This window comes from Cherax quadricarinatus, chromosome 14 (genome assembly GCF_038502225.1).
Source record: "Cherax quadricarinatus isolate ZL_2023a chromosome 14, ASM3850222v1, whole genome shotgun sequence".
Classification (NCBI taxonomy): domain Eukaryota; kingdom Metazoa; phylum Arthropoda; class Malacostraca; order Decapoda; family Parastacidae; genus Cherax; species Cherax quadricarinatus.
Window position 1 is genome coordinate 12,727,419 of NC_091305.1, and position 21,545 is coordinate 12,748,963.

At 43.6% G+C, this 21,545-nt stretch overlaps 1 protein-coding gene across 3 annotated transcripts in view; it reads left to right on the forward strand.

The window, feature by feature from the left end:
* Positions 1 to 20,418: 20,418 nt before the first annotated feature.
* Sbp2 (SECIS-binding protein 2) overlaps positions 20,419 to 21,545 on the forward strand; it is a 33,146-nt gene continuing 32,019 nt past the window's right edge. Inside the window, exon 1 of one of the 3 annotated variants that reach the window (XM_070084863.1) lies at positions 20,419 to 20,459. The gene's annotated coding sequence lies outside the window, so the exon portion shown is untranslated. Of the gene's footprint in view, positions 20,625 to 21,545 lie in introns of all 3 variants that reach the window. The other 2 variants (XM_070084862.1, XM_070084861.1) reach the window with 2 other exon arrangements.

The window sequence follows — 21,545 nt, forward strand, 5'->3', positions numbered from 1 at the left end:
TGACACCTGTGACCTGTACTCATCCACCTGAGGCTACGGGGGTTGAGATCAGGCTCTTGGCCCCCACCTGGGAAACGGCGAGTGGAAAGTAAAAGTCGCCTAATATGTGAGGGAGGGACTGAACTTTCGAGATGGGTAAAAATTTAGTAAATAGAGGGAGAGAGAGAAGAAGAAGAACAGACTAGTGAAGGCACAATGGATGAAAATAAAAGAACATAGGGAAGGAGGGGGATGGGAAAGGTAGGTAGGGAGGCACTGAATGGCTAACGTAGGGCCGTAAGGCAGGGAAAAAAACGGCAAAGGAAGGGAAAGCATGAGGGAATGAGAGAAGTGAGAGAGGTAAGGGCGAGGGAAAAGTGGCAGAGAGGAGCCTGGTATACCACAGGTTCCTGGTGTCCTGTAGACGACACCTGTCAATAAACATATACGGCCCATCACCTGCCAATGACGTGAGTTTGTCCCTCGTGCAGTTGTTGATGCCGTGGCTGCCACTGCTGCCTCTCCTCTTGATGGTGAGCTGCTGCTGCTGCTGCTGCTACAGCTGCTTCTACTTCTACTGCTGCTATTGTGGCTGTTGCTTCTTTTCATGATTTTGCTTCTGTTACTACTGCTCCTGCCATTCTTACAGTTACTTCTTCCAATAATACTTTTGCTGCCGTTACCCCTCCTTCTTCTTTTGCTGTTTATTCTGTTACTGTTTCTGCTATCCTTGCCTCTCCTGCTGCCGCTGGTGCTGCTGCCGCTGGTGCAGCTGCCGCTGGTGCTGCTGCCGCTGGTGCAGCTGCCGCTGGTGCTGCTGCCGCTGGTCCTGCTGCCGCTGGTGCTGCTGCCGCTGGTCCTGCTGCCGCTGGTGCTGCTGCCGCTGGTCCTGCTGCCGCTGGTGCTGCTGCCGCTGGTGCTGCTGCCGCTGGTCCTGCTGCCGCTGGTGCTGCTGCCGCTGGTCCTGCTGCCGCTGGTGCTGCTGCCGCTGGTCCTGCTGCCGCTGGTGCTGCTGCCGCTGGTGCTGCTGCCGCTGGTCCTGCTGCCGCTGGTGCTGCTGCCGCTGGTCCTGCTGCCGCTGGTGCAGCTGCCGTTGGGGCTGCTGCCGCTGGTCCTGCTGCCGCTGGTGCAGCTGCCGCTGGTGCAGCTGCCGCTGGTGCTGCTGCCGCTGGTGCAGCTGCCGCTGGTGCAGCTGCCGCTGGTGCTGCTGCCGCTGGTGCAGCTGCCGCTGGTGCAGCTGCCGCTGGTGCTGCTGCCGCTGGTGCAGCTGCCGCTGGTGCAGCTGCCGCTGGTGCTGCTGCCGCTGGTGCAGCTGCCGCTGGTGCAGCTGCCGCTGGTGCTGCTGCTGCTGCCGCTGGTGCAGCTGCCGCTGGTGCAGCTGCCGCTGGTGCTGCTGCCGCTGGTGCTGCTGCCGCTGGTGCAGCTGCGGCTGGTGCAGCTGCCGCTGGTGCAGCTGCCGCTGGTGCTGCTGCCGCTGGTGCAGCTGCCGCTGGTGCAGCTGCCGCTGGTGCTGCTGCCGCTGGTGGAGCTGCCGCTGGTGCAGCTGCCGCTGGTGCAGCTGCCGCTGGTGCAGCTGCCGCTGGTGCTGCTGCCGCTGGTGCAGCTGCCGCTGGTGCTGCTGCCGCTGGTGCAGCTGCCGCTGGTGCAGCTGCCGCTGGTGCTGCTGCCGCTGGTGCTGCTGCCGCTGGTGCTGCTGCCGCTGGTGCTGCTGCCGCTGGTGCTGCTGCCGCTGGTGCTGCTGCCGCTGGTGCTGCTGCCGCTGGTGCTGCTGCCGCTGGTGCTGCTGCCGCTGGTGCAGTTGCCGCTGGCGCTGCTGCTACCTTTGCTTCTTCTTATGCTGCTGCTACTGCTACTCTTGTTATATATTCTGCTGTTACTGTATCTGCTTCCTTCTCTTCTTCTTCGGGTGTTTCTGCTTCTTTTACCTTGATTCTTCATTTGCTATTACTCTTTCTGATACCCTTACTTCTTGTGGGATACCCTTGCTTCTTCTGGTATACCCTTGCTTCTTCTTCTGGTATACCCTTGCTTCTTCTTCTGGTATACCCTTGCTTCTTCTTCTGGTATACCCTTGCCTCTTAATGTCCAAATTTCTCCAATAATGGTAAATTGGAACATATACAATCCAAATCTAATTAGCATGTCTCACAGAGACAAGCGAGAAATATCCTAAAGTATACAAGCACATTAAGCTTTCAGTTATCCAGGTGTTGCGTTGTCAAGTAACTAGCGTACAAGAGTTGAAGCTAATCAGAAGCGACACCCAGAAATGATCACATGAAACACAGTATTTCAGTTTTTCCAGTTTCTTAAAAAAATAATAGGCACCTATACAGGTCAAAATCAATTCAAAATTTTCTCTAGGTAAGACTGACTTGCGTTTAAGTAACCGAGCAAGTAAGTTTTATGCAAGTTTAATGGGGGCTTAAAGTGGCAGGAATATTCAATTAATGATGATTTTGCCGAGGAAGGGTAGAGAATACTATTGGAAAATCCTAGAGGGATTAGTATCAGACTTACATACGAAAATCACTCCCTATGAAAGCTAAAGACTCGGCAGGAGATGCAACATTCCTTCAGTGAGAAGCAGGGGGGCCACAAGTGCACTAAGAGACAACATAATAAGTGTCAGGGGTCCAAGACTGTTCACCTGCCTCTAATAGACCCCTGTCTGTCTTCAAGAAGGCGCTGGACAGGCACCTTAAGTCAGTACCTGACCAGCCGGACTGTGGTTCGTACGTCGGCTTACGTGCTGCCAGCAGTAACAGCCTGGTTAATCAGACCCTGATCCACCACGAAGCCTGGTCTCAGACCGGGCCGAGGGAGCATTGATCCTAGAAACCCTCTCCAGGTAAACCCCAGGTAAGCCCCATGGCACACAGATGTTATAAGCACACAAAAGAACATGACGTTCACATAACCCAGGAAAACCAAATGAAGTCAAACACTGTGACTCATTTCTTATACCAAGAAACATTTACTGATCATAAGTGACGAAATAGTAATAACATGATAACAAACAGTGTAGGTCAGTGGTGGGACTTCCACACTCCATCCTCGTTTATTTTCCAAGTATTTCGGAAATCAGTTCGATTAATGAAAGTGACTCATGATAACTTACACAATCTAACATTAGAAGATTGTTTCCTTTGAGGGGAAAAATAATCAACACAAAGTTCCAGGTTGACCAGAAAATTTGTTTTCCAGTTATTTTTTAGACTCCATCAACTGGTCCATCCGTCCATTTCATGCGATGCGTCAACCATTGATGCCGATTGATGATACATTTTAATAGAATAAAATCTCTAAACCACAAAGGGTCATATAGCGCCTGTGGAAAGCGAAGCATTCTAATCCGATCTAGAAAATGGGAAAATAAGTCAGTTTCCTTGGATCAAAAGCCCCTCCCCAGCATCGAGGCAAAATGCAATAAAGTAAAATAATGCTACACTATTCCGAGATTAAGGCAACAAAATGGCGTCTACATATAATTAAATATACCAACCTTCTAAGATATACCAGTGTTGAAATTTTGACATCGATCAGAGGAGACTGTCTCCATCTATCACACGGAAACAGAAAATTGGGATGGCATATGCAAAATTGTGCACAAGTCACCCACGCATGTATATATTACCATGAATCTTTCCCAAGATACATCACATAAGCAGTGAAAACTTGAAGCAGATCGATTAAGACGTTCTCGAGTAATGAGCCACAATTTGTGAGAAGTTAGTTAGTTTAATATGTTTATTATGCACCCCATACCCATCCTGTGGGCGGTAGTCAAAAGATTACAGAGGTACATAATTGGTCCAGGGACTGGGCCTCAAAGTTTTGATAGCTGAGCAAGTCACAGAGGCAATGAACTCACAATTTACAAAGGTAATGAACTCACAATTTACAAAGGTAATGAACTCCAGGTAGGTCTAGTCACAATCATGACAAGTTACAAAGGTATTTACAGATTACAGAGGTACACAATGGGTCCAGGGACCGGGCTCCAAAGTTTTGATGGCTGAACTAGGTACAAGGTAATGAACTCACAAGTTACAAAGGTAATGAACTCACAAGTTACAAAGGTAATGAATACTGTAAGAATGGTTACTTACGTTTATACATGGCTGCAATCATGAACAAATTTTAGAGTAATGAGCAATTCACACTTCCACACCCGGTCACAACTGTAGTGAGTTATTGGTGCAAATGTTGATTGCTAAGTCTCTCTCACACACACACACACACATACAAATTCATACACACACACACACATAAACACACACACACACACACACACACACACTCATACACACACACGCACACACACTCATACACACACACTCACACACACACACTCATACACACACACACACTCATACACACACACACACACACACACACACACACACACACACACACACACACACACACACACTCACACACTCACACACATACACACAAACACACACACACACACACACACAAACACACACACACACACACACACACACACACACACACACACACACACACACACACACACACACACACACACACACACACACACACACACACACACACACACACACACACGCATGCACATATGTGGTAATGCTTTATTTACAGCTAGCAAAGTCAGGGTATTTCTCCAGAATGGTCTGTAATATACCACTGTGGATAAAATACTTAGCCATTTCTTGAACACTTCTGAGTGAGTTGTTTCTAAATTCATTAATTTTATCACACTCCAGTACATAATGACGCAAGGTGTGACAATAATCCATCTGGCAAAGTTTACATTTCGTTTGGTCTACATCTGGTGGTGGTGATTTAACCTGCCAAAGATACTTGTAACCCAGCCGGAGCCGGGCGGTAGTGACATCCAAGAGTCTGCTTATTTTGTTGGATGCACCATAGACATGTGGCTCCTCCTGCATGATAGAATGATGATAGATGGACTCACTGGTGTCAATCTCCCTGAGCCTTAAGTCCATAAAATTCAGCTGAAGTTCTTTTCGTATTATTGTTCTCAAACTACTACCTGACAAGCCAAGATTGTAATCTACTCCCTCTTTGAAAGCATACAGCTTAGCCAATTTATCAGTTCTATCATGCATCTGAAGACCAATGTGAGATGGAATCCACAGCATGTGCACTCTGACTCCACTGTCCACAATCCTACCATACCTGTGTCTGGCTTCTGACACAAGCATGCCACAATTTATGCTTAATGAGTTGAGAGCATTTATGGATGACAGAGAATCAGTTACAATTAAACTGTCAATCTTTGATACATAGATGCATTTCAGTGCAAGGAGTATGGCAAACAGTTCTGTCTGAAGGGTAGAGGCCCAATTATTGATGCGTGCTCCAATTTCTTTAAGAGAGCCATCACTCTGTACGACAACAGCAGCACTACCAGCTGCACCAGTGGATTGGTGAACAGAACCATCAACGTAAATAATTTGCGAGAGTGTGTGCTGTGTGACTAAGTTATCAATACAGCTTAAGGCCTCATGTTTGGCTTCAAGGCGAAGTTTTGGTTGTGATTTAAGAAGTAGTTTGGGGGGAAATGGAGGAAAGGTAGTTTGGAATGGGGTAATATTCCATGGAGCGGAGAAGTGCCGCTGTTGCCTTACTTGACATAGATCATGTATCTGATTCATGCCGAGGTCGGTTCCAGTCTTTTCGATCCATCTGGAGGAGTGTTCACCAGTGCTGAGGAAAGTTTGGAGGGCTTCTGTGCAGGGGTTTGAATGAGCTTGCCTGAGCATATTAACCCCAATTAGGATATTTCTTTCAGTAACACGATCTCTGATGCTTGGAATATCAAGTTCTTTTTGCATATTTAAAATTTTGGCAGTACGAGGGCATCCTAGGATGATCCTCATTGCTTCGTTCTGCAGTTTTTCCAGCCCTCCAAGCTTCCAGTCAGACACAAGAGCAAGTAGTGGCGCAGCATAATCAACCAATGATCTAATATAAGCAAGATACATCATTTTCACAATTTTAACATTAGCACCATACCTGGGGTGAAGCCCTGCCACAACTCTAAGTGCTCTCAGTCGTTCTTTGTATTGGCGACAAAGTCTTGTTACAACAGGTCCAAGTAGTGGAACCTCAAAGCCTAGATACCTGTATCTGCTTACATATTCTAGAAGAGACCCATCATGCTATTGGATCTGACGAACTGTGCCTCTCTGTCGAGGAGGACGCCTATTGAGTATCTTTGTTTTATCAGTAGAGATTATCAACCCCAGGTCCTGACACGAGGCTAGTACATGATTAAGAACGTTTTGGGTGTTGGAGAATCCGGTGGTGTGAATCATTATATCATCAGCAAAACTAATCACATAATTATGGGGCTGACTAGGCATAGCATTAAGTAATGCATTAATTAGAATATTGAACAGTGTGGGACTGAGCACACCTCCCTGTGGGGTCCTACACAGATGACAGCAAGGAAATGAGTGAGCTACTCAAGTCCCAATATGACTCAGTTTTTAGCAAGCCGCTAACCAGACTGAGAGTCGAAGATCAAAATGAATTTTTTATGAGAGAGCCACAAAATTTGATTAACACAAGCCTATCCGATGTTATCCTGACGCCAAATGACTTCGAACAGGCGATAAATGACATGCCCATGCACTCTGCCCCAGGGCCAGACTCATGGAACTCTGTGTTCATCAAGAACTGCAAGAAGCCCCTATCACGAGCCTTTTCCATCCTATGGAGAGGGAGCATGGACACGGGGGTCGTCCCTCAGTTACTAAAAACAACAGACATAGCCCCACTCCACAAAGGGGGCAGTAAAGCAACAGCAAAGAACTACAGACCAATAGCACTAACATCCCATATCATAAAAATCTTTGAAAGGGTCCTAAGAAGCAAGATCACCACCCATCTAGAAACCCATCAGTTACACAACCCAGGGCAACATGGGTTTAGAACAGGTCGCTCCTGTCTGTCTCAACTACTGGATCACTACGACAAGGTCCTAAATGCACTAGAAGACAAAAAGAATGCAGATGTAATATATACAGACTTTGCAAAAGCCTTCGACAAGTGTGACCATGGCGTAATAGCGCACAAAATGCGCGCTAAAGGAATAACAGGAAAAGTCGGTCGATGGATCTATAATTTCCTCACTAACAGAACACAGAGAGTAGTCGTCAACAGAGTAAAGTCCGAGGCAGCTACGGTGAAAAGCTCTGTTCCACAAGGCACAGTACTAGCTCCCATCTTGTTCCTCATCCTCATATCCGACATAGACAAGGATGTCAGCCACAGCACCGTGTCTTCCTTTGCAGATGACACCCGAATCTGCATGACAGTGTCTTCCATTGCAGACACTGCAAGGCTCCGGCGGACATCAACCAAATCTTTCAGTGGGCTGCAGAAAACAATATGAAGTTCAACGATGAGAAATTTCAATTACTCAGATATGGTAAACATGAGGAAATTAAATCTTCATCAGAGTACAAAACAAATTCTGGCCACAAAATAGAGCGAAACACCAACGTCAAAGACCTGGGAGTGATTATGTCGGAGGATCTCACCTTCAAGGACCATAACATTGTATCAATCGCATCTGCTAGGAAAATGACAGGATGGATAATGAGAACCTTCAAAACTAGGGAGGCCAAGCCCATGATGACACTCTTCAGGTCACTTGTTCTATCTAGGCTGGAATATTGCTGCACTCTAACAGCACCTTTCAAGGCAGGTGAAATTGCCGACCTAGAAAATGTACAGAGAACTTTCACGGCGCGCATAACGGAGATAAAACACCTCAATTACTGGGAGCGCTTGAGGTTTCTAAACCTGTATTCCCTGGAACGCAGGAGGGAGAGATACATGATTATATACACCTGGAAAATCCTAGAGGGACTAGTACCGAACTTGCACACGAAAATCACTCACTACGAAAGCAAAAGACTTGGCAGACGATGCACCATCCCCCCAATGAAAAGCAGGGGTGTCACTAGCACGTTAAGAGACCATACAATAAGTGTCAGGGGCCCGAGACTGTTCAACTGCCTCCCAGCACACATAAGGGGGATTACCAACAGACCCCTGGCAGTCTTCAAGCTGGCACTGGACAAGCACCTAAAGTCAGTTCCTGATCAGCCGGGCTGTGGCTCGTACGTTGGTTTGCGTGCAGCCAGCAGCAACAGCCTGGTTGATCAGGCGCTGATCCACCAGGAGGCCTGGTCACGGACCGGGCCGCGGGGGCGTTGACCCCCGAAACTCTCTCCAGGTAAACTCCAGGTAAACACTTCTATGTCCCTGGAACAACACAGACGATTTTCTGTTGGACAGGTAGCCTTTAATCCAGCGGAGAAGCCATCCTCTGAGAAGGCAAAGGAAAATGTTGATAAGAATTTTCGAAAAACTGTGAAGTTTCCCATCGTTAAACACCATAAAACAGCGACTTTTTTTTTTTAAATTTCTTTTCTTATTTGCATTTTTAATTAAAATTTTCTAGAATCTTGGAAAAATATTTGATTTTGATTGTTTAAAAAATCCAGTTTGATGAAACTAACAGAAAAAAGATGAGATATTTGCATCAACACAGCTCAAAATTGATATACAAATAGTACGTCTTATTAAGATACACCTCCATATAGGGTTTGAAGCTGAGCAGAAGAGGCATTCTCTAGTTATATGGGAAACGATTTGCTTAATAAAACTAACAAATTGAAAATTACACATCTCAGAGTGATAATCTGTGTTATACCATCAATGATAAAAGTTTGAAGTCAACTACGATCTGATTCCAACGATTCCAAGTTATTAAATAAAAAATGACTAACGCTACTTACTCAATATGCCAGCCAACAGCAGTGTGAGTCTCGTGTTCAGGAAACCACATCAGTGGTGAAAATTTAAAGCCGTTCAGATGAGTCATTCTTCAGTTATGGAATGAATTATAACGATTCCATATTTTTTTCTTTTTAAATATTTTACTACTTTAATAAATTTACTTTTATCCAGTTTTTGAATATTGGAAGAAGTGCCAATAAAAGTTTGGGAAGTTATCCAAGCCATTTCTGGATGTTGGGAATGAGTTCAAGAACATTGGTTCTAGGACACGTGAACATGCCAAGTGTTCCAAGAATTTGGTCCTCGTTACCGTACACAGGTGTTGAAAATTTGAAGCCGATTGGATAAGGTGTTCTGGAGTTATAAGTGGGGGAAGGGAAAAAGATTTAGTCCCTCTTCAGGGACATGTAATATAACAATGTTTGACTTCATTGGTAATCTAGGTAAACTTACACATGATATTACATGTGTGATATTGTTAAAAGCTAAATTTGTGTAATAAACCTGAAGAAAAAAATACTTACCTAGTTTCCCTTTCTAAAGTTTCATACAGTCCTTAAATGTTTCATATTAACATTTGCTTTACATGAGGTAATACATTCCAGTCCTTTATCACTGTGTAATAAAGTGTTTGTGGTCTGGCTGGAAATAAGTTCAAGGAACTCAGTGGAAATTAGTTACATCGTTTGACTTTTCTTGGGGATTACTCTGGGTAATGTACACATATGTTACTGTCTAAAAACGTTACCTTTCAGTTCGCAGCAGGATCGAACCCACACAAATCCCAGATCTGGGATCTGGCTGAGTGGTTTAACAACAGCAACAACAACAACAACAACAACAACAACAACAACAACAACAACAACAACAACAACAACAACAACAACAACAACAACAACAACAACAACAATAATAATAATAATAATATTTATTTATACAAGTACATGTACAAGGTATACAGTCCTAGCTGACATCAGTGACATACTACTATATAGAAAGCCGCTTGTTATGCAGAGCATTTTGGGCCAATTAGATAAATTTTGCCCCCCAGGATGCGACCCACACCAGTCGGCTAACACCCGGGTACCTATCTACTACTAGGTGAACAGGGAAAGCTGGTGTCTTAATGAAACACCCCCGAATGTTTCCAGAATGTGCAGGTTCGACTCCTTCTGTGGACTGAAGAGATAATATTTGTAAATAATTTCTCCTCTTTGCGAATTATTAGGCACATGTTACTATGTATGATAATTGTACATATGTGTACCTGTACCTAAATAAACTAACTGCAAAATTGTGTTCACTTTTCCTAGTACCATACTGGATAGGTTTCAGTTTAGGTTAAGATTTAAGACAAGATAAGATTTCGTTCGGATTTTAAACCCGGGAGGGTTAGTTACCCAGGATAACCCAGGAAAGTCAGTGCGTCACCGAGGACTGTCTGTCTTATTTCCATTGGGGTCCTCAATCTTGTTCCCCAGGATGTCACCCACACCAGTCGACTAACACCCATGTACCTATGTGCTGCTAGGTGAACAGGATAGGTGTAAGGAAACGTGTCGGAATGTTTCTATCCCGCCGGGAATCGAACCCGAGCCCACCCTGTGTGAAGCGAGAGCTTTACCAGCCAGGCCACGGTGTCACCCTTATATATACATAGCATATAAATATTGTTTTCAGTGGTGTTGAAGGCACGCAGATGTTATGGGTACATGAAAGTACATTATATAGCTTTAACCTCGGACAACCCAATAAAATCAAACAGTGGAGTCCTGAACCTTGCGTCACAATCTTCACAAAATTTACGAGATTACTCGCTTATTTTCCAGGTATCACTACTGTATGCTTATGATAATATCACGTTTGATGCAAGCACGAAAGATAATGAAAATATCGGTATATATATATATATATATATATATATATATATATATATATATATATATATATATATATATATATATATATATATATATATATATATATATATATATATATATATATATATATATATATATATATATATATATATATATATATATATATTTATATATTTATATATAACCCACATGAATGCAAAAGTAGACATATGCGGTATAATGCGATGTTTTATTGATTAGGTTTCTCAGATACAGTGGGTTTTATCAAGTCACAAACATATCTATCTGAACAGAGGGTACATATCCTGTAGCTCGGTTGGTAGCGCACTTAGGTCACACACTGAAGTCCGTGGTTTGATCCCTGTTATGAGTGGAAACAATGGGACGTGTTTCCTTAAGACACCTGCTGTCCATGCTCACCTAGCTTTAATAATGGGTACCTGGGTGTTAGTCGACTGGTGTGGGTCGCATCCTGGGACAAAATTGACCTAATTTTCCCAAAATGCTCTGCATAACAAGGGGGTTTCTATATAGTAGTATTTCATTGATTTCAGCTAGAACTGTATACCCTGCACAGGTACTTGTAGAGATAGAGTATTATTATTATATATAGGCAACTACTCTGCCCAGGTAGATCTGTTTGTGACTTGATAAAGTCCACTGTGTGGGCGAAACGTTGTCAGTAAAGGATCGCAATGTATTGCATTTGTGTTCATTTTTCCATCGTGTCAGTATTTTATACCATTCATCTCCAACCTAAATAAAGTAAGCATTCAACCAATAAAATTCTCAATACTCTTTAGTGTTGTTACCCTTAAAGTAAATATTTTCTGTTACGTATATTGTGAAAGAAAACCCAAATTCTTTGTAATACTTTGCCAGATGGACCCCTCAAGGAAGGTTCCTTGATGTTGGTGAGGGGCTCTTGATTTAGGGAATTGGATCTGTGCTCCAGTTCCCCGAATTAAGCCTGAATGCCTTCCACATCCCCCCCCCAGGCGCTGTATAATCCTCCGGGTTTAGCTCTTCCCCCTTGATTATAATAATAATAATAATTTGCCAGATGGACAATTGTCACACCTCGCGTCATCATGTGTTGGAACGCGACAAAATTAATGAATTCAGAAACAACTGACTCAGGAATGCTCAAGAAATGTCAAAATACTTTATCCACAGTGGTATATTACCAACCATCCTGGAAAAATACCTTGTCTTTGCTCCACTGTAAATTACGCACAAACACTTCATGTCTACATAAATAACTCATTGTGATTGTAACCAAATACAAATATGTAAATAGTTCATTACGACTGTAACTTGTTTAACTATTATAACTTTGCAGCCCGGTCCCTGGGTACTGGGTGCATAATAAAAATATTGAACTAACATTTAGTGTATATACATCAGAAATTTACGTTAATCCATATTTTAGGGATTGAAGTATTCTTGATTGGTAGTGAACAGGTAACATACAGGCTTAATGACCATTGGGTAGTCAATAGGCTTATGTTCTGCATAACAAGCGGCTTTCTATATAGTAGTATGTCATTGATGTCAATTAGGCCTGTATATTTTGTACTTGTAGAATTAAATATATTATGTGTAGATTCCTAGAAAAACCCAAAAAGTTAGACAAAGTGATTTATTTCCACTGGGGTTCTTGTAATAACTTATTATTTGAACTTTAAAAGTTAAAACTGCTAATTAACTCAACTGTGTTAAAAGCAGTTACAATAATATGAGATATACAACAAAATACCTTTCATCCGTGGACTGCTTGCAGAGGCAAAGGCAATGTTCGCGGCTTTCACTGAGACCCACATAAAGGATCACTTGGACAACGAAATATGGATCCCAGGTTACAACCTATACAGATGTGACAGAGTGAACAGGCAAAAGGGGGATGGGTTGGCCTGTACATTGCAGAGTCACTTGTTTGCACAGAACTGCTAAATGCCTCAAATGATGTAGTGGAAGTTTTAGCAGAAAAGGTCGAGAACCAAAACCTAGTCATTGTGGTAGTCTACAAGCCTCCGGATGCAACATCCCAGCAATTCCAGGAACAGCTGCTAAAAATTGACCACTGTCTGGAAAATCTTCCAGCTCCTGCACCCAACATCTTGCTCCTGGGGGATTTCAACTTAAGGCACCTAAAATGGGGGAATATAGCAAATAATATTGTTGCAGTAATAACACCAGGAGGCAGCTCTGATGAAAACTCACACTCACACGAGCTTTTAAATCTCTGCACAAAATTCGATTTAAGCCAGCAAATAATAGAGCCTACTAGACTGGAGAATACACTAGACCTCATCTTCACTAACAATGATGATCTGATAAGAAATGTCACCATATCAAAAACAATATACTCAGATCACAACATAATTGAGGTTCAGACATGTATGCGTGGAGCCCCAGACCGACATAATGAGACTAGTCACGAGGGAGCATTCACCAAATTCAACTTCAATAACAAAAACATAAAGTGGGACCAAGTAAACCAAGTCCTAACCGATATAAGCTGAAGATATACTATGCAACACAGACCCCAACTTATGCCTAGAACAGATTAACTTGGTGGCACTCGATGTATGCACAAGGCTTATTCCTCTAAGTAAAAGGAGGAGTAGATGTAAAATAGAAAGAGACAGGCGCTCCCTTTACAGGCGACGGAAAAGAATAACAGAGCGGCTAAAAGAGGTCAACATATCTGAAATGCGTAGGGAGACACTCGTCAGAGAAATAGCAAGCATCGAACTTAAGCTAAAAGAATCCTTTAGGAGTCAGGAATCGCGGGAAGAACTAAAAGCCATAAATGAAATCGAAAGAAACCCAAAGTATTTCTTCTCCTATGCCAAATCAAAGTCGAGAACAACGTCCAGTATTGGGCCCCTACTTAAACAAGATGGGTCCTACACAGATGACAGCAAGGAAATGAGTGAGCTACTCAAGTCCCAATATGACTCAGTTTTTAGCAAGCCGCTAACCAGACTGAGAGTCGAAGATCAAAATGAATTTTTTATGAGAGAGCAACAAAATTTGGTTAACACAAGCCTATCCGATGTTATCCTGACGCCAAATGACTTCGAACAGGCGATAAATGACATGCCCATGCACTCTGCCCCAGGGCCAGACTCATGGAACTCCGTGTTCATCAAGAACTGCAAGAAGCCCCTATCACGAGCCTTTTCCATCCTATGGAGAGGGAGCATGGACACGGGGGTCGTCCCTCAGTTACTAAAAACAACAGACATAGCCCCACTCCACAAAGGGGGCAGTAAAGCAACAGCAAAGAACTACAGACCGATAGCACTAACATCCCATATCATAAAAATCTTTGAAAGGGTCCTAAGAAGCAAGATCACCACCCATCTAGAAACCCATCAGTTACACAACCCAGGGCAACATGGGTTTAGAACAGGTCGCTCCTGTCTGTCTCAACTATTGGATCACTATGACAAGGTCCTAAATGCACTAGAAGATAAAAAGAATGCAGATGTAATATATACAGACTTTGAAAAAGCCTTCGACAAGTGTGACCATGGCGTAATAGCGCACAAAATGCGTGCTAAAGGAATAACAGGAAAAGTCGGTCGATGGATCTATAATTTCCTCACTAACAGAACACAGAGAGTAGTCGTCAATAGAGTAAAGTCCGAGGCAGCTACGGTGAAAAGCTCTGTTCCACAAGGCACAGTACTCGCTCCCATCTTGTTCCTCATCCTCATATCCGACATAGACAAGGATGTCAGCCACAGCACCGTGTCTTCCTTTGCAGATGACACCCTAATCTGCATGACAGTGTCTTCCATTGCAAACACTGCAAGGCTCCAGGCGGACATCAACCGAATCTTTCAGTGGGCTGCAGAAAACAATATGAAGCTCAACGATGAGAAATTTCAATTACTCAGATATGGTAAACACGAGGAAATTAAATCTTCATCAGAGTACAAAACAAATTCTGGCCACAAAATAGAGCGAAACACCAACGTCAAAGACCTGGGAGTGATCATGTCGGAGGATCTCACCTTCAAGGACCATAACATTGTATCAATCGCATCTGCTAGAAAAATGACAGGATGGATAATGAGAACCTTCAAAACTAGGGAGGCCAAGCCCATGATGACACTCTTCAGGTCACTTGTTCTATCTAGGCTGGAATATTGCTGCACACTAACAGCACCTTTCAAGGCAGGTGAAATTGCCGACCTAGAAAATGTACAGAGAACTTTCACGGCGCGCATAACAGAGATAAAACACCTCAATTACTGGGAGCGCTTGAGGTTCCTAAACCTGTATTCCCTGGAACGCAGGCGGGAGAGATACATGATTTTATACACCTGGAAAATCCTAGAGGGACTAGTACCGAACTTGCACACGAAAATCACTCACTACGAAAGCAAAAGACTTGGCAGACGATGCAACATCCCCCCCAATGAAAAGCAGGGGTGTCACTAGCACGTTAAGAGACCATACAATAAGTGTCAGGGGCCCGAGACTGTTCAACTGCCTCCCAGCATACATAAGGGGGATTACCAATAGACCCCTGGCAGTCTTCAAGCTGGCACTGGACAAGCACCTGAAGTCGGTTCCTGACCAGCCGGGCTGTGGCTCGTACGTTGGTTTGCGTGCAGCCAGCAGCAACAGCCTGGTTGATCGGGCTCTGATCCACCAGGAGGCCTGGTCACAGACCGGGCCGCGGGGGCGTTGACCCCCGGAACTCTCTCCAGGTAAACTCCAGGTATACAAGGAATAAGGTAAACTGAATTATTTACAATAACAAAAAAGAGAGGATCAGATCACAGTAATAAGTATATGAATGTTACAGTAATAGCTACATGTATGTTAGCTTTACAGGAAATCACTTTCCTCCCTTCCTGTAGCTTTATTCATTAGGTACCTTTTAGCTCTCTTTCTGAACTGGTTCATACTTAATTGCTGTACAATAAAAGATATTTGAAGTCTGACCATTTACTTTGGGTACTACAAAGTAGTGTTCCCCTCCCCTAGTATTATGCTTGTTTTGGTTTCCTAACCTTGACAAACCTAACAGCAATATATTCTGGTCTCTGCTTATGAGGAATTTTATAAACGTCATTTAACTTCAGTTGTTTTACTCTGCCTTCAACATTCAACATATCCAGTTGTAATGTATTTTATTCTGGCTGATTTATAGTCTTTCATTTTTTTTTGTTAAGGAGTACCATGAAGAGCAAAGGGTTATGGTTACTAATGCCCTCATTTTCTATTTTACTTAAAAATGGGAGTGATTTTGAACTCCATCAGCTTGTCTTACCACGATTACTACTGCTACTGCTATTATTACTTTTACTGCTAATGCTGCTGCTGTTGTTGCTGCTGCTGCGGCTGCTGTTGCTGTTGCTATTGTTACTACTACTACTGTTATTACTACTACTACTGCTACTACTACTGTTGCTACTACTACTACTACTACTACTTCTGCTACTGTTACTACTATTACTACTACCACCACCACTATTACTACTACTACTACTACTACTACTACTACCACCACTACCATCACTACAACCACCACCATTACTACTACTTTCTTTGTAATTAATATCTTATAATATGTAAACCACACAATGTAAGCTTTGCAAGGAAATAAACATTTTCATTTTCATTTACTAGTACTACTACTGCTGTAAGTTTATTCAGGAATACACAGAAAGTTACAAAGATTATCATCCATAGCAGCATATGTGTAAAGAACCTAGGAGAACCCCCAAAAAGTCAAACAGTGACTTATTTCCATTGGGGGCCTCTAGTGCTATTACCACTACTACTACTACTACTATTAGTACTACTACTACTACTACTACTACCACTACTACTCACAACTTACCACCTGACTCTCGCCACTATATATACTCATTTATTGTCAGAGCCATGATCTGGGTTAATCTAACGGGCTCTGAAACTAGACCTGCAACCCCCAACAACTACGAACAGTCACACGGGGATTACCCAATATAGCCTCAACAATGATTCAGAGTGTGTCGGGGAAGGATAGAGCCCCCCTCCTGGCAGTGAGAACTCCTCATGCGGGGGACTTTCTGCTGGCTGCTCCTAGCTCCAGCCTTGGTACACTCCTCGACCCACAGACCATCTGCATTCGTGTTGCCCTTCGACTTGCCGCCCCTATTCTCGCCGAACACAGGTGTATTTGTGGCAGTGAAGCAGCAGACCGATTCGGGTACCATAGTCTTGTGTGTCATAAATCTGAGGGAAAGATTGCAAGACATAAAAATGTTAATAACATTATCAAGAGGAGCCTCAGAACAGCCGGATGCCCAGCAATAAAAGAGCCACCCCAACTATTCAGATCTGATGACAGCTGTGGAAAATATTTTAATTTTCCGAAGCTATAGTGCCTAATAGGTGTTTAATGTGTCGATATGAGTCAAAAATGTATTTGACAATAGGATAGAACCAAGTGTTCCCTTTGCGCAAGCGCGGATGTGCGGGGGTAGAGGTCGACTTGGGGCATGGGAGAGGCAGGAGTGTTTTGAATGTAGTGAGGAGGCTGGGAAAGCATGGAACCAGGAAATTGGCGTTCACGGCGGCCTAATGATTAATATAGGCCTCATTTCATAATAGGAAGTGTCGTAACTGTTCCTAGTGGAGAGTAAGGGAACGTGATTTACGGGACCACCGTAATAGAGTGGTAAAATGAATGAATAAGGGTAAGACCGGGTGACTGGTGCGTCACCATGGACTGTGTCCCGGGGAAAATTACCCTTGGTTTAATCATCACTCATCGGTCTCAGATCTTAATGGAGTGATCTCTAATGTGTATAATAATGATGAGACATTAAATCGTCATGTGAATTGTAATGTGATTAATGATAATAACGCTAAGTTAAGAGAATGCGTGAAGTGAAATAAGTCGCCTTGCTCCGAGTGAACACGCTAGACCACGTTGTTCCCGTCACGAGGAAAGTGAAGTTCATTGAGTCACGACTTCTAAATCGGGACAAACCAACGGATACCTCGTCCTGCTGGAATAAGAACCATGTCGGGGTAGCGGGACATCGAAATGAGATGGTGAATGGAGGAAATAAGGAGTATCAATCACCCACAGTTAAGTAACCCTTCTAGTTATAGCAGACTGATACTGGCCAATTAGGTATGTTTTAATTGGATAGGTTATGGGTGATCCAGCCACATCAAGTGACCACCAGAGAATATCTGGTAAGTGGTGGGATTATGTACAAGTGTTTTTCCTTGATGGATATATCCATGTGTAACCTACCCCCCCCACTTCATTCAGTTACACTAATATAATCTATACAGTCCACAATTAATTAGTAGCACCATAATTGTGGGTGCTATCCAATCTATACTGGTCTCGGATAGATATGGATAAGATTGTGAGGTCGAAGGCCCACTTCCAGCGACCAGAGGTGGTGAAGTTTTCTCACATATCTACACGGGGTGACTACGGTAAACAATATAGGGTTGTCTCCCAATGAGATTACTTGTATGTATGTAATGTTGAGGTATGTACAAATAATCACCCCTATAAAATTTTCCACAACAGCCTAAAGTGTCCAGACGGTATCACCCTTCAAGCAGGTGGTGTGGGACTACTACCTCGGCTGATACCTATCTCCAATACATCAGGGAAGGAGGAACAGCTGCCAGCTTCAGGGAGTCCCAAAAGTCTAGAAAATACGGAGAACTTGCCCATTATTATATGTTTGTTCCCATAGGCTCAGAGACCCTTGGCTCATGGGAAAAGGGTGCAACTAAGTTCCCTAAGGAGCTAGGCAAAGGATTTATCAGGGTAACTAGGGATCCCAGAACAGCTAGTTGTCTGTTCCAGCGACTCAGCGCTGGTGTTCAGAGAGGTAATGCCTGCTGTATCTTGGGCACGCACCCCAGCTCTGAGAAGCTTTTATTTATTTATTTATTTATTTATTTATTTTATGCCTTTGCTAATAGTACATTGAGATTTTGTATTTACAATTCAATTCAAAGTTTATTCTCTATAAAGATTACAATGTTGAATTTACAGAATTTGGTTGTTGTGTGGTTTACATGTAGTTAAATAATGATTACAGAGTGTACCACTAGAACGCCTAGCATGGCTAGGCATTTCGAGCAGACTTAGTTTAATTCTTTATTTTAAAATATTACAAATTATGAGGTAAGTTGGTATTATGGCTACGTGACTAAATACTAGTTTGTGAGTTTAGCAATGTGAATGCTTTTGTTTTGGCACAGTACATAGTTTCAGTATTGGAGTATCATAGGATTCATTATTTTAAGACTGAGATTAATATTTCTGTTTATGGTCAAATGGGTGAGTGAGTGTAAGTGTGAACCACCAGGTGGTATTCGTGTAGTTAGTTGATGGGGTTTATCAGGGAGATAAGATGTTTTCTATTGGTAGTTTTGAAGGTGATGAATGTGTCTGCAGTTCTAGAGTTCTCAGGTAGGGTGTTCCAGATTTTAGGGCCTTTGACATACATTGAATTTTTGTAAAGGTTTAGTCGGACACGGGGAATGTCGTAGAGATGTTTGTGTCTGGTGTTATGCCTGTGGGTTCTGTCACAACTATCAAGAAAGCGTTTTAGGTCAAGGTTGATATTGGAGTTTAAGGTCCTGTAGATGTAGATTGCACAGTAGTAAGTGTGGATGTACTGAACAGGGAGTAAGTTTAGATCTATGAAGAGTGGGGGGGGGGTGTTGCCAGGGATGGGATTTAGTGATTATTCTTACTGCAGCTTTTTGTTGGGTTATTATTGGCTTTAGGTGTGTTGCTGCAGTAGATCCCCAAGCACAAATAGCATAGGTGAGGTATGGATAAATAAGTGAGTGGTATAGTGTGAGAAGGGCATTTTGCGGCACGTAGTATCGTATCTTGGAGAGGATCCTAACTATAATTATAACCCACTATAAATATAATCAGTGGCCAAGCCCATGATGAACTCTTCAGGTCACTTGTTCTATCTAGGCTGGAATATTGCTGCACTCTAACAGCACCTTTCAAGGCAGGTGAAATTGCCGACCTAGAAAATGTACAGAGAACTTTCACGGCGCGCATAACGGAGATAAAACACCTCAATTACTGGGAGCGCTTGAGGTTTCTAAACCTGTATTCCCTGGAACGCAGGAGGGAGAGATACATGATTATATACACCTGGAAAATCCTAGAGGGACTAGTACCGAACTTGCACACGAAAATCACTCACTACGAAAGCAAAAGACTTGGCAGACGATGCACCATCCCCCCAATGAAAAGCAGGGGTGTCACTAGCACGTTAAGAGACCATACAATAAGTGTCAGGGGCCCGAGACTGTTCAACTGCCTCCCAGCACACATAAGGGGGATTACCAACAGACCCCTGGCAGTCTTCAAGCTGGCACTGGACAAGCACCTAAAGTCAGTTCCTGATCAGCCGGGCTGTGGCTCGTACGTTGGTTTGCGTGCAGCCAGCAGCAACAGCCTGGTTGATCAGGCGCTGATCCACCAGGAGGCCTGGTCACAGACCGGGCCGCGGGGGCGTTGACCCCCGGAACTCTCTCCAGGTAAACTCCAGGTCTCCAGTGACGAATACGTAACAGTATGTACTAGACATGTATCTCATGTACACCTCACATACTGTATATGCCTCATTATTATTATTATTAAAAATACTTAAAGGTATATCGTTCGTGAAGCCCAGGCTGGATTCATGACGTCATCAGTGTTTTGATGACGAGCAGCAGCAGCAGCAGCAGCAGCAGCAGTAGTGCTGAGACGTAAGCTTCAGGGAAGAGTGAAGCTCCTCACTACCTTATAGTTAATACGAAGACTGTTGTTAAGGAGGTAGAATAAGGTTACTGTGGGTTGAAGGTGGAACTTGTGATGGCCGTCGTGTCGTTCTCTGGTAGTCACCACGTCTTGGAGACGACGACGACACCTGGGTCAGCACTTCAGTAATGTTTTTAAGCTGTTGTTGCATGATGCAGCAAGATGACATGTTGCTCTGATGCAGGAACATATGTGTGTGATACAGGAAGATGACGTGTGTAATGCAGGAAGATGATGTACTCACCTAATTCACCTAATTCTGGTTGCAGGGGTCGAGACTCAGCTCCTGGCCCCGCCTCTTCACTGGTTGCTACTAGGTCCTCTCTCCCTGCTCCCTGAGCTTTATCAAACCTCGTCTTAAAACTATGTATTGTTCCTGCCTCCACTACATCGCTTGCCAGACTATTCCACTTCCTGACAACTCTGTGGCTGAAGAAATACTTCCTAACATCCCTGTGACTCATCTGAGTCTTCAGCTTCCAGTTGTGACCCCTTGTCCCTGTGTCCCCTCTCTGGAACATCCTGTCTCTGTCCACCTTGTCTATTCCACGCAATATTTTGTATGTCGTTATCATGTCTCCCTTAACCCTCCTGTCCTCCAGTGTCGTCAGACTGATTTCCCTTAACCTTTCTTCATAGGACATTCCCCTGAGCTACAGAACTAGCCTTGTTGCAAACCTTTATACTTTCTTTAATGTCTTGACATGTTTGACCAGGTGTGGGTTCCACACTGGTGCTGAACAGTGTATAAAGTCTTAAACGATTCCTTACTGAGGTACCGGAATGCTATTCTCAGGTTTGCCAGGCACCCATATGCCACAGCAGTTATCTAGTTAATGTGTGCTTCTGGCGATGTACTTGGTATTATACTCACTCCTAGATCTTTCTCCTTGAGTGAGGTTTGCAGTCTTTGGCCTCCTAGCCTATACTCTGTCTGCAGTCTTCTTTGCCCTTCTCCGATCTTCATGACTTTGCATTTGGCGGGGTTAAATTCCAGGAGCCAGTTACTGGACCACACATCCAGTCTGTCCAGG